We start from the raw sequence: 13,944 nt of genomic DNA, 5'->3' as shown, positions 1-13,944 counted from the left end.
TCGCTGGGATTGATGACCCTCCCCTGGAAGGCACCTTCACGGTGTCACACCACTCAGCACTGTGACGGGCAGAGGACAGGATACGTGGAGGCCACGGAAGTTACCCTTTTCATGTTTCAATCATGTGATTATCTTGGATTCCTGGGTCAAGTTGCGTGGTAAAATAGTCTTAATGGGGCTGAGGGAGATGGCTCAGTGGGTAAAAGTGCCTGCCACACAAGCCTTATGTCATGCATTCCATCCATGGGGCCCACTGAAAACTGGATGCAGTTGCCGCACATCTGGAACGCCAGCACTGCTGTGGTGAGGCGAGAAGTGGAGGCAAGGGAATTGCAGGAAGCTTGTGGGCCAGCTAGCAGGGGGCACACAGTGAAGCGGCAGAAGCAAGGAAAAGCCTGTCTCAGCAAGGTGAGAAGCGACTTCTGCGGGCTGTCCTTTGACCTCTACGTGGTCCCTGTACTGTATCCGCATCCGAACAGCTGTGTCCAAGCTGTTGACTAACTCCCTCCCACAAACATTTCAGAGTAGATGGAACGGAAAAACACAAAAACAAAACTTAGGGAGCTCACAGGGTTAGAGCCCTGGCTGCTCTTCCAGAGGACCTAGGTTCACTCCCCAGCACCCACACAGTGCCTCATAGGCATCTGTAACTACCATTCCTGGGGATCTGATTCCCTCTTCTGGTTTCTGTGAATACCAGGCATGCACACAGTACACAGACATACACGCAGGCAAAACCACTTATACACATAAAGATAAATAAGTCTAAAAAAAAAAAAGTTAAAAAAAAATCACCCAAGAACTAAGACCCAGAAACACAAAGAAAACAAAGACAGGCCCTGTGTTGGTTGCAAAGCATAGAGAAACAAATGAATCAATCAGTAGCTAACAGAGGACAAAAGACTGTCCAGAGGACACCAAGGGTGAAGCTACTCATCTTGCCCAGAGCATTAGGAGTCTTTTTAGGAAACATATGGGGTTGGAGAGCTGGCTCAACAGTTAATAACACTTATTGTGATGGGCGTGGTGGCGCATGCCTTTAATCCCAGCACTTGGGAGGCAGAGGCAGGCGGATCCCTGTGAGTTCTAGGCCAGCCTGATTTACAAAGGGAGTCCAGGACAGCTAGAACTGCAAGAGAAACACTTATTGCTCTTGCAGAGGACCTGGGTTTGGTTCCCAGCACCCACATGATGTTTCATACCTGTCTGTAATCATTGGGCATAGTGGAACACACCAGCATTTAGGGAGCAGAGGCAAGCAACTCTGTGAGCTCAAGGCCAGCCTGGTCTACAAAGGAGTTCCAGGTTAGCCAGGGGTGGGAAGTGAGACCCTATCTCAAAAAACAGAATCCCCCGCCCCAAGCTAAATAAATAAATGCTGGGCTTCCTGCTCCATTTCTTCAACACTAATATTTAGGAAGCCCAGGCAGAAATGGGGACTAGAGGCCTCCCCCAGGAGTCAGACCTATTCTGCTAAGCTTTCTGTGAGAGGCCACAGCGCTTTCCTTTTCTAGGCAAGCAGACCAAAGAACAGGGCAAGAAGTGGTTCATCCAAGTTGGTTTCCTCTTCCCAATTAACCAATGGGATATGATCTCCCCTAAGGAAAATGAGAGGTGATCCAGAGTCTGAAACTTCTCCTCAACTGTAGAGCTCTCACCCTGAATGTACAGTCAAGATTCATCATACGGTGTAGAGGTGGGCACTATTTATAGGGCCTGGTACAGTAAACATGGGACTCCACACAACAGGTCCACAGAGCCCTGGATATTACCTGGTATTCTACCATGAACACACCAATGAAGATACGCAAAAATACCAACACTGGGTGCTAATGAGAAGACCATACGCCTGTACTGAAATTGAAATGTGTCTTATTGAAATTCCTTCCGAATGCTTCCTTCTTCTAATTAACAAAAGGATCAAGTGACCCTCCCAAGGGAAATAACAGGGCTGTTAAGGACACCCAGGCTGGTGATGTCCCTTAGAGAGCATAGAATGCGGACCAGGAAGATGGCTCAGCAGTTAGGTGCTTGTCACCCAACCTGACAAGCTGTTTTACACCCAGGATCCATATGGTAGAAAATGAGAACTAACTCCTGATAAGTTGTTTTCCAATATCCATATGCATGGTACGGCATGTGTGCATGTGAACACGCACACAAGCATACACACACCAAACAAATGTAATAAATAAATTTTGTTTGTTTGTTTGTTTTTCGAGACAGGGTTTCTCTGTGTAGCCTTGGCTGTCCTGGACTCTCTTTGTAGAGTAGGCTGGCCTCGAACTCACAGCGATCCACCTGCCTCTGCCTCCTGAGTGCTTGGATTACAGGCGTGTGCCACCATGCCTGGCTTGTAATAACATTTTTAAAAGGAAAGAAAACCATATAAAGCAGAGCAGTGGTGGTGGACACCATTAATCCCAGCACTTGGAAAGCAGAGGCAGGCAGATCTCTGAGTTTGAGTTCAGTCTTGTCTACAGAGGGAGTTCCAGGACTCCCTGACTCAAAAACACAGCCAACCAACAACCAAGAGCAACAACCAAAAAACCCATATAAAATTAGTACAGAATAATCATAAAATATTCACTGATTTCAGAGTAAAATCATAACTTTAAAAGCTGCTGTTGCAGGGCTGGAGGGGTGGCCTAGTGGTTTAGAGAAGTTGCTGCCTCTGCAGAGGACCTGCCCCTACATAGCAGCTCATAATCATCTGTCAATCTAACTCCAGGGACCCAACGCCCTCTTCTGGCCTCCATTGGCTCTGCACATATGATGCACTTACACACAGGCAAAAATACTCTCACACACAAATACAAATAAATAATTTGAGCTGGGCGTGGTGGTGCACGCCTTTAATTCTAGCACTCAGGAGGCAGAGGTAGGTGGATCTTTGTGAGTTCAAGGCCAGTCTGGTCTACAAAGTGAGTCCAGGATAGCCAAGGCTACACAGAGAAACCCTGTCTTGAAAAACAAAAACAAACAAACAAAAACCAACAACAGCAACCCAAAAAAACTCCAAACAAAAAATAAAAAACAAAACAAAAACAAAACTACCTACTGCTTGACACACTAACTTGATGTTCATATGTTGAGCAATTACAGAAATATTGTCTTTATTTCCTGTCATTAAACACCTCAGTTTCTCTAGCAGCAGAAAACTTTATACGTAGCATGAAAATACTACAATTTGCAACATAGTTTCTAAAGCGACTGGGGCAAATCAGGCTGTGTTGGCTGACACCGTGTTGGGACAGGATGTAAAATGGGTGTGCTATGTGCTAAGCGCCAAGGTCAGCGATGTCCCCAACCATACCAGGGGTGAGGGCTGACAAGGACACCAGATCCATTGAGCGTTTGCTTCCTGCTTAGCCTTTGGTCATTATGCCTTCAGAAACCACCCTCTGTTGACAAATTCCTCATGACCCAAGCAGATGTCTCTTTGGGAAAATTGATTAATATAAGTTCTGAAGGAATAAATGTGAACCAAGAGTTGGTCAAAAACGAAAGAAGAGATGATTCTAAGTAAAGTCAAGAATGTTAATTTGGCCTGGGAAGCAGAGGCACGAGGATCACTGTGAGTTCAAGGCCAGGCTGGTCTACAAAGTGAGTCCAGGACAGTCAAGACTACACAGAGAAACCCTGTCACAAAACCCAAAAACAACGAAAAAAGAATGTTAAATTGGTCATTATGCTTTCAGGAACCATCCACTGTTGACAGATTCCTACATGAATGCCAGGGCAGGGTAGTGGATGTGGTTGCCTCTGACCTCAGCACTCCTCACGTGGAAGCAGGAAAAATAGGGATTTCAAGTTCTCCCTGAGCTAAATGGTGAGTTCAAGGCTTTGCTGATATAAACTCACTATCTAGTGAGTTTAAGGTCAGTCTGGACTATATAGAGAGGCCTGTCTCAACAAAACCGGAACAAGTTAAACTGTGGTATAGGGTTAAAATAGTCTGTGCTCACCCTTGGAAATGGGTGACTATCTGAGTGTGATGACTGAACCAGGAGGCTTGGGAAACCAATACCTTTTGATGTCATGAGGGAACGTGTTACAGGCTGCCTATCATCTACGAGATGCTCTCCCTAGGGACACAAATGGAGCATTGTCTCTCAGACTTTAAAGCGTATTCAAACTATACTGGATTTTAAAACATTGTTCTTGTAATGCAGGAGGTGTGTATGTGTGTGGGGGGTGAGGGAATAACACCAACAGCCTCAGTGCTCCTCCCCTCAGGTACACACCCCCCCTTCTCCCCTACCCCACCCCGCAGACTTTTAAGGCTGCCGATTTCAGTCCAGTAGAGTGGATATGGAGCCCAGACTCCCAATCTCAAGATCTTCCTAGAAAAAACCACAGCCATCCAGACCACTGCCCCCCTTCCTCCCACACCCCGACATCTTCCCCCAACCCCCCACTGCCCCACCCTCCCAGAGGATTTCTCTCTGTAGCCCTGGCTGTCCTGGAACTCGCTCAGTACCTCAGTCTGCCAGTCTGTTATTTAAGAGATCCGCCTGCCTCTGCCTCCTGAGTGTTGTATTTAAAGGCACGGGTCACCACTGCCCAGCCAACTTTAGCTCACTTTTGAACATGTAGGACACTGGAGAAGCAAGCCGAAAAATCTGGAGATTAACTATGGCGGAAATTGCAACTTACCTTAGGGCTGAAGGAACATGAGGAGACTGTTGTTTTGCTTCCTGTGGCGTCCTGGACTGCCTGCCTCTTGGGAGCTCCGGGGCCTGGCCCGAGGGAGTCGCCCTCTACAGGAAGGGGTTGGAATTACCTGGGAAGACCCAGCGACAGGAGAGCCACTGGGTAGTAGTTATCCCTGCCTCTGGCTTACTACAGAGCTGAGGATGGCCTTGAACGTCTGCTGGTCCTTTTCTTCGCCATGCGAGTGTTAGGATTTACAGGCGTGTTCTTCTACACCTAGTTTTTTTCATGCTGAGGATCATGCCAGGCAAGCACTCCTCCGACGGATCCACACCTCCAGCTCCTTAAATGTCTCCCTTCCACTTTCGGCTACGGAAGATCTACCTGACATCATTTCTCAACCGTCTTCACCTTCCTCTACCCAGCACTTGTCACAGTTGAAATCATGGGTACATGTGACCATGTTCTTTCTGTGCCCCTGTCCCCACCGGAGTCATCAGTTCCATGAGGGTACAAATCATGTCTCTTTTGTCAAATGCACTCCCCATGCATATAAGGCTAGAAGGCTAAGTGGATGCACCTGTCCGGCTCATCAGTGTGTGACAATCAGGTGGGTGTTTCAGTGGCTAAAGGAGATGGTTCTGACTTTTATATCTGCATGGATATTGGGGTTTGGCTGTGGCTCTATGGAAGGCCCTTTGCTGGGTAGTGAGCTGAGACACCAGGGCCTGCTATTACTCTTAAACTCTTTTAAGCTGTATCGCGTACGCAGCCACATAAAAGTGGCCTTTTGAAGCAGATAATGACGCCTACCTTTCATTGGACACTTAGCCATGCCCAACGCTGCTCTGTTTTATAGACATGATTTCATTTCATCTTCACAACCGCCCAGAAGGCCGCTCGTCTCATTTTTATTAACTAGGAGCCTGGACCGCAGAGAGACCGGAGGACCAGCTGGAGCTCATAAGTGGTACAGCCAGGAGGAAGGCTGGGGGTTTAGGTCAGCAGTCAGCATCAGTTCTGCCTCTGCTTTCAAAAAATGCCTCAAAAACATGTTTTTTTGAGACAGGGTCTTAACCCAGGCTGGCCTTGAACTCAACATGTGGCCAAGGATGATCTTGAATTTCTAATCCTCTTGTTTCACCTCTTGTGTGTAGGGATTACAGGCATGTGCCATCAAACCTGGTTTATGTGGTGCTGGGGTTTGAACCCAGGGTCTTGTGTGTGCTTAGGAGTGGGAGCACTATAACATCTGAGCCACTTTCTCAGTCCCATCCCCCCTTTTCTTTAGTTTTTTTGGGTTTTTTTTGTTTTTGTTTTTTGTATTATGTGTGTATGTAAATAGTGCCTGTGCATGTGATGGTCCTATGAGTTGGTTCTCTCCTTTCATGAGGTGGGTCCCTGGGATGGAACTCAGGCCATCAGGGCTGTTGTTGGCATCTGCCTTTGTCCTCCCAGCCATCTTGCTGGCTCTTTCTCCTGTTTTCTAGCCTGAAGAAAAGAAGGAAAAAGAAGACTCAGGTTGAGACTGACAGAAAGCCTATGGGGGTGGGGGGAAGATAAGTGAAGTAGAGATCCGGGGAGGGGCAGTCCTGCGAGGAGTGTTTGTATCCCTGAGCTGCCAAGAGCCCAGGGAAGTCCTTGTGGGAAGTTAAACCCAAACTGGAAATTCAGGCAGGCTGAATCTGCTGGTGTGCCAGCTTACAAGGGCTGATTGCTAGGTTTTCTGGAATTTTGTTCACTGGTTGTTATGCACAACCATTATTAAAGATCATGGGGGCCAGCAAGATGGCTTAGTGAGTAAAAGCTATTGCCACGCAAACCTGCCAGCCTGAGAGCGATTCCCAGAACCCATGGCAGAAGGAGAGAACCAACTCCTGAAGGTTGTCCTTTGACCTCCATACATGTACCATGGCCTGTGCACACTGTACACACACACATACAGAATAAATAAATAAATAAAACTTAAGCTTGTTAAGCAAGGCATGGTGACTCTTACCTATAATCATATGGGAGTCTGAGGTCTTTGGGCTCCAGGACAGCCTACGATGCAAAGTGATTTCTAGGACAACCTGGGCTACAGAGTGAGACCTTGTTTACAAACAAATAATCCCCCCCAAACAAAACATAAAGTGTGTTCACTGTGGTGGTTTGAATAGGTATGGCCGCCATAGATTCGTGTGTTGGAGGAAGTGTGTCATGAGGGGCGGGCTTTAAGGTTTAATAAGCTTAAGTCTGGCCACTGGGCAGTCTCTCCTTGCTGTCTGAAGATCAGGATGTACAGCTCTCAGCTCCCTTTCCAGCATCATGTCTACCTCCGAGTTGCCATGCTTCCCAACTTCATAGAATCTGTTTTTGTTTTGAGACAGCATCTTGCTTTGTAGTTCAGGCTAGCCCAGAACTTCCTATGTAATCCAAGCTGACCTTGAACTTGAGGCAGCTCCTGCTTCAGCCTCCCGAGTGCTGAGATTTACTGGCACAAGCCACTGTGTCCAACTTTGCATGCTCCTGGTTTAATTGCCAGGAAGTGGTTAAAGTCCACAAAAGTGTGTCAAAAGTGTGTCAAAAGGCAAAGGACAGTGCAGGTTAAGACACCAGTGGTGGGCCAGTGAGATGGGCGCCTGCTAACAGAAAAACAAAAAAGTCCAACAACCTGAGTCTGATCTCTGGAAATCACGTGGTAGGAGAGAGCAGACTCCCGTAGGCTGTCCCCTGATCCTCATACCTGCTCTGTGGAGTGTGCACACAAAGTAAACAAAAGGCTGAGCGCGGGGGTGCACACCTTTAACTCCAGCACTTGGGAGGCAGAGGCAGGTGGATCTCTGTGAATTTGAGGCCAGCCTGGTCTACAAACTGAGTCCAGGACAGGCAGGACTAGAAAAGAAATTTTGTCTCAAAAAACAGAACCCTCCCCCCAAAACTCCACCTTACCCCCCCCAAAAAAAAGAAAGAAAGAAAGAAAGAAAAAAAAAAGAGGCAAGCTGTGGTCTGTAGTGCCAATATTTTGGAGGAAGAGGAAGGGAAACCCAAAACTTCAAGACTAGCATAGTCAGTCCTAAGCTGAACAGAGAGTTCGGACTAAGGCACGGGAGTTGTGAGGGGCTGTGTTAAAAAATGGAAATTAAAACAAAACTTAACCCTTAGTGACCTGTGCTTACTCCAGTCTGACCCTTGGAAAAGCTAATCCTGGGGGACTAGAGGATGGACTTTTGATATTTTATGTACAGAAAACTTGATATAGCTGTCCTGTAGTTTAAAAAAGAAAAGAAAAGAAAAAAGGGGCAAGGGTGACAGCTTAGTTGGTACCACAGCAGCTGGGTAAGTGTAAAGACCTGAGTTCAAGGCCCCAAACTCCTGTAAAAACAGGGCATGGCAGTCCACACCTGTAAGCCTCATGTTGAGGCGGCAGAGACAGGAGGATCTCTGGGGTTGGGTACCCCAAATTACTAGGACTTTGACTCTGATCGCTTGGTCTGTAGATGGCGATGGGAAGATACATTGTTATTCTGTTGAGTCTCACCAACCATTAATGTGATTAATGTCTCTTGATAATGTTTGATAAGCCTGTGGGTGATGGCCGGTTGGCTTCATAGTCAACAGCGAGGAGCACGTCTGCTGTTAAGTTTCAGTCCTCGTCGCCGGGCATGGTGGCGCACACCTTTAATCCCAGCACTTGGGAAGCAGAGGCAGGTGGATTGCTGTGAGTTCAAGGCCAGCCTGGTCTACATAATGAATCCAGGACAGCCAAGGCTATACAGAGAGACCCTGTCTCAAAAAAAAAAAAAGTTTTAGTCCTCGTCATCTTATAAATGCTTTATAAGATTTGTGGCTTATGTGCAAAGTCAAACATCATGAGGAGCTAGCTGGGTGCTCAGGAGGGTTGTGTTTTGTTTTTAATCTCATTTATGAGGGTGAGAAAAATTGAATGCCTTACTTGAGATTCCACAAGCAACAGACACCTGGGGCAAATATGAAATGCTTACGTTCTAGGTGAGGGACAAAATCCCAGAACTAACAAGAAAGAGTACAAAGCAAAGTGAGGCAGGAAAGCACCAGAAAGAATGCTGCGGACAGCTTCACCACACTGGCCCCTGGCTACAAAGACAGAACTGGTTGCTCAGCAGGTGGGTCACTCAGCCACACCCACGTCTGCAGAGAGGCCACACAACCCCAGGCCGGTGGGTGGGAGGACAAGGGAATTGGCATCTCCGCCTCCTCTCAGTGTCTACTCCACTGGGATTGACTTCCCCTCCCTTCTGGATGGGCAGCGATTGCTTTGGTCTGTGGAAGAACATTGTGGAGATTGTGCGAGGGCCAGAGCAGCTGATGAGCCTGGAGCAACAGTGTCTCTTGGCTAAGGGAGCACGAGGAGGACATGATAGGTCAGTTGACCGGGCTACCAACAGTACTAGCCCGATGGGGTTGTGACAACTGAATACATCGCTTGTATTAAAGCCCTAGATTAAATAAGATGCTGAAAGGGTACCCCGTGGGCGGGGCAAGCTCTCAAGTACTGCTGGATGGAAAGCAATTCAATTTATAATCTTCCCCCCACAGACGCTAGTCTTTTGTGAAATGCTTAGAAACGTCCTCCCCGCTCAGCTATTATAAAAATAGAACCCATCTGGATCTGATTTTGCCGTAAGAAATGAGGTCAGAACCATGCTTTATGTTTTCCTACATGACTTGACACCCGTCCAAGCACCACGTATGCAATAGTTCATACTTCTCTGTTTGCTTTGAAGTTTGATTTATAGCAGAGCAGGTTTGTGTCTTTATCTGATAATTTATTAGCTTTTGTGTGTCCACGGGAGTCTGCGTATATTCTGCTGTGCTGGGTCAGGGTCACGGCTTTAGTACAGTCAAGTGTTGCTGGACATTTCCATCGTGTGCTCTTTCTTGTCAGAGGACTTCCCTGTTTAATTTTATATTTATAATTTTAGATAAAGCTGGTTCTTTCCCCCTTTCAAATCTCTTCTCCTTAATAAGACGTACTGGCGGGGCGTGGTGGCGCACGCCTTTAATCCCAGCACTTGGGAGGTGGAAGCAGGCGGACACTGTGAATTTGAGGCCAGCCTGGTCTACAAAGTGAATTTAGGACAGCCAAGGATACACAGAGAAAGAGAAAAGAAAAAAGAGGTGGTGATAGAGAAAGTAAAGAGAGAAATATTGCATATTTTCTATCACACTGGGAATCTAGATTTTGATGTAAAAATCTAAATTAAATAAATATTTTTTAGCCAGGAATGGTGCCACATACTTTTTTAATCCCAGCACTCGGGAGGCAGAGGGAGGCCAGCCTGGTCTACAAAGAGAGTTCCAGAACAGTTGGGGCTATTACAGAGAAACCCTGTCTTAAAAAACCAAAATAAATAAATAAATATAAAATATTAAAAAAATACTTTGTTTAGCTAGATGTAGTACACACCTTTAATGTCAGAATTTAGGAGGCAGAAACAGACATCTGAGACCTACAGGCCAGATGGATCTACTGAGCAACTTTCAGGCCACCCAGAGTCACAGAATGAGACTCAAAAACATTTTTATATAACATTCTTTGCCTGGGTCCTTCTAGTGCTGCTTGCATGAGCTGAGTGTGGAACCATCTCCTGGTGCGTGGATAGCCTCCCAGGGACCACACCTCTCCCCAGCAGCCATCAGGTTACCCTAGCTCCTTAGATAGATGTGAGACTTTCAGAGCGCTGGCTTGATCTTGCGTAGGTCGTGTGCATGCAGTTACAGCGGCTAAGAGTTTGTGTATGCAACTGCACTGTCATCTCTGACAGATGGAGTTCTGCTACAGAATGTTCCTGATCTTTGAGTCTTAGGAAGGCAGAGGTGTGATATGGATGTCCCCTTCAGAGCTGAGCACCCAGGTCTCTTATTCTCTATATGTGGACTGTTTGTGGGGTCTGTATTAACTGCCATCTACTGGGGGGAAAAAGCTGCTCGGATGAAGGTGGAGAGACCCATTATTGTCTGGGTATAAAATAAGAATTTAGGGGACACCCCATTACCATGCCCATTGGCTCTTTCCCAGAGTCTGTGACCTAGCCAGCCATGGGATTTTGGTACCAGACATGGGTTCCATCTTGTGGAGTGGGCTTTAAAGACAACCAAAGAGTGTATGTGTGCCACTGTTGTACCAGTGGGCACATCTCACCAGTCTAGATGTTACTGTAGCTTGCTGGGTTCACAGCTGGGTGAGACTGATGATGACTTCTTTACTCTGGTAGTGTGTGATGGAACCTTCTAGCATTATGCGAGCTAGCCAGTAGTGATGAAGCGTCCAGGCCAGTACCTGATTGAGTAAAGTCTAAGTTTTGTGTGTATGACATGAAACAGAAAAAGCACATTAAATAAATATGGAGGAAAGAATACAAGGGAAGCCAAGTGGTGATAGGAGGAAAGTACAATGGTACACACATTGAAAAATGTTACAGTGAAGCCGGGCGTGGTGGCACACGCCTTTAATCCCAGCACTCAGGAGGCAGAGGCAGGCGGATCGCTGTGAGTTCGAGGCCAGCCTGGTCTACAAAGTGAGTCCATGATGGCCAAGGCTACACAGAGAAACCCTGTCTCAAAAAACCAAAAAAAAAAAAAAAAAAAAAAAAAAAAGTTACAGTGAAACCTATTATCAGTAGAAATTAGTAACAATATAAACTTTAAAAATAATTCCTCTAAGTATACTATTAGGATTTAATTATAAGCATAAAATTTATGGTTTAAACTAGGGAAGGCTTATACTGGTGAAATAGAACCAGCTCCTGATGGCTGCCCCCTGACCTCCGCGTGCGTACCATGGTACTTGCGCCTCCATACCCCCCCACACCCACACATCACATACACAATTAAAAACAATAAGCTCTCCCCCTCTACTTATTCAAGGTTTACTATTAGTAGAAATTTAAAATTCCTATGAGTACCAGGCATTTCTTGTTATATTTTCTGCTAGCTAATTTATGACTTCCTATAGTTGCCTTAATTTTACTTGTCCATTGCTAACATATCAGGAATCTGTTACTTTTTTGTTGTTGTTTTGGAGACAGGGTCTTACTATGCAGCACTATGTAGGTCAGACTGACCTTGAACTCACAGATTTCTGCCTGCCTCTGATTGCTCTCTGTGAGTTTGAGGCTAGCCTGATCTACAGACCTAGTTCCAAGGCTACACAGAGAAACCCTTTATCGCCCCGCCCCCACCATCAGCTTCTACTTTATAGGTAAAGGCTCCATGTCGGATTCTTGCTGTGTCTGTTGTATTTTATGTGGTGCATGTTCGTTTTCCCTTGTGGCAGGTTATCAGATGTTTAGTGTTGTCATTATTCTTAATTCACCATCACTTGGCTCCTTTCTCTCTCTCATGTCAGAATCTGGAGCAGCCTGGTTTGAAGACACACTACGCCACAGTAACGTTGTTTCCCTGTCTACATGACTTCAGTAACGTTTCAGCTATGTGGAACCCCCACATATGAAACTGCCCGAAGCCGTGCTCACAGCACGCATGCGAAGCCAGGCTCACAGCACGCATGAAATACCACTTTCCCACTCTGGGTATCTTTGATGTCCTCAGATTACACAGAGTCTGGATTTAGAGTCTAAGTCTGCAGAAGGTGCTGTTTCGTACGTTCAAATTGTCAAGAGAAACCGTCCCTTCTTTGTAGCCCAGAGCCCATATTTACCCAGAAGGCTCCAAGCTTCCTGTGGACATCTCTGTGGTAACTCCCAGCACCGCAGGAGGCTTTTCTGTCCTCTTATCCCACCATCCCCAAATCCCTAGAGCAGTAGTTCTCAAACTATGGGTTGCGACCGCTTTGTGGTTCTAAAGACGCTTTCACGGGGCTGAATATCAAATACCCTGCATACCAGGTCTTAACACTATGATTCATAACAGTAGCAAACTTACAGTTATGAAGTAGCAATGGAAATAATTTTATGATTGGAGGTCATTGGAACTGCATTAAACAGTCACAGCATTAGAAACGTTAAGAACCACTGCCCTAAACTATGAATTTCAAAGCGAGTCCAGAACAGTCAAGGTTACACAGAGAAACCCTGTCTCAAAAAAAAAAAAAAAAAAAAAAAAAAAAAAAAAAAAAAAAAAAAAAAAAGAAGAAAGAAAAAAGAAAAAAAAAAAAAGAAAAAAAAAAGAAAAAAAAAAAAAAAAAAAAAAAAAAGAAAGAAAAAATTGCCTTGACAGACTTCTGTGAGTTAGAGAGCAGTTAGCCTGGTCTACATAGCGGGTTCTAAGCAGCCAGGAATACAAACTAAGACCTATGCAAAAAAAAAAAAAACAAAAAAAACAAAAAAAAAAACCAAAAAACAAAAAGAAAGGAGAAACAGAGACAGGGAGAGAAATTACAGGACAACAAAGGCAGGTGAACTGGGGAGAACTTAAACTGGTAGAGGTATTATGGCAGCCGGGTAAACCTCTCCTGGGATAGGTCTGAAGGACTCTAGGCCAACATGCCACAGAGACGCTTGCACATCTGTGTTCATAATAGCCAGGAAATCAAGCCCACCTAGATGTCCACCAACAGATGAGTGAATAAAGACATTACGATACAAGGTCTGGAGAGACGGATGGCTCAGTGGTTAGGAGCACTTGGTGTGGTTGCCAGGGACCCAGGTTCTGTTCCCAGCACCCACATGATGTCTTACAACCATTTATAACTCCAGTTCCATAGTACACATATGCACACGCACAGAAAAAATCTAAAAAAGAAAATGTGGTACATACACAGAATGGAATTTTTCTGTAGCCATAAAGAAGATGAACCCCATGACATTTTGTTTGAAGGTCTTCACTTTTTTATTCTTTATGTAAGGCTAGCATGGTCAGTTTCACTGGGCAGACAGTCTTGAATAATCCACTCAAGATCGCTCAGTCCAACTTAATGAAGCCTAAGTCCTTCGCCTACTGACGGAAACACTGACTGCACATGTTGAGTCCGTATTTCCGAATCAGACCATGGTGGTTAGAGCAAACGCGGCAGGAGCAAGAACCCTGGCCAAAGTTCCGTGGATGACTCCAGTAGAGCTGCTGGTGACCCATCTTGTCTTCAGACAGCCAACGAGGAAAAAGGAGCGAGCTGGCGCACACATGCGCTCTTCCAACATTTGTAGTAAAACAGATGCAACTGGAGATTATTATGTTAAATGAGATAAGCCTGACTCCAGAAAGACAAACACCACATTTTCTCTTATGTGCTGAACCCTGAATTTAAGTTGTGGTGTGTGTGTGTGTACGTGCGTGCGTGCGTGCATGTATGTGTGTGTGTGTGTGTGT

General features: G+C 45.7%; 1 pseudogene; it reads right to left on the bottom strand.

Moving 5' to 3' along the window:
- Positions 1-13,539: 13,539 nt before the first annotated feature.
- On the bottom strand, positions 13,540-13,710 carry LOC127192306 (40S ribosomal protein S29-like; annotated as a pseudogene).
- Positions 13,711-13,944: the final 234 nt, after the last annotated feature.

The sequence above is a fragment of the Acomys russatus genome, chromosome 7, assembly GCF_903995435.1.
Source record: "Acomys russatus chromosome 7, mAcoRus1.1, whole genome shotgun sequence".
Classification (NCBI taxonomy): domain Eukaryota; kingdom Metazoa; phylum Chordata; class Mammalia; order Rodentia; family Muridae; genus Acomys; species Acomys russatus.
Note: the sequence above shows the minus strand (reverse complement) of the source record. Positions and strands in the feature narration are given on the sequence as shown.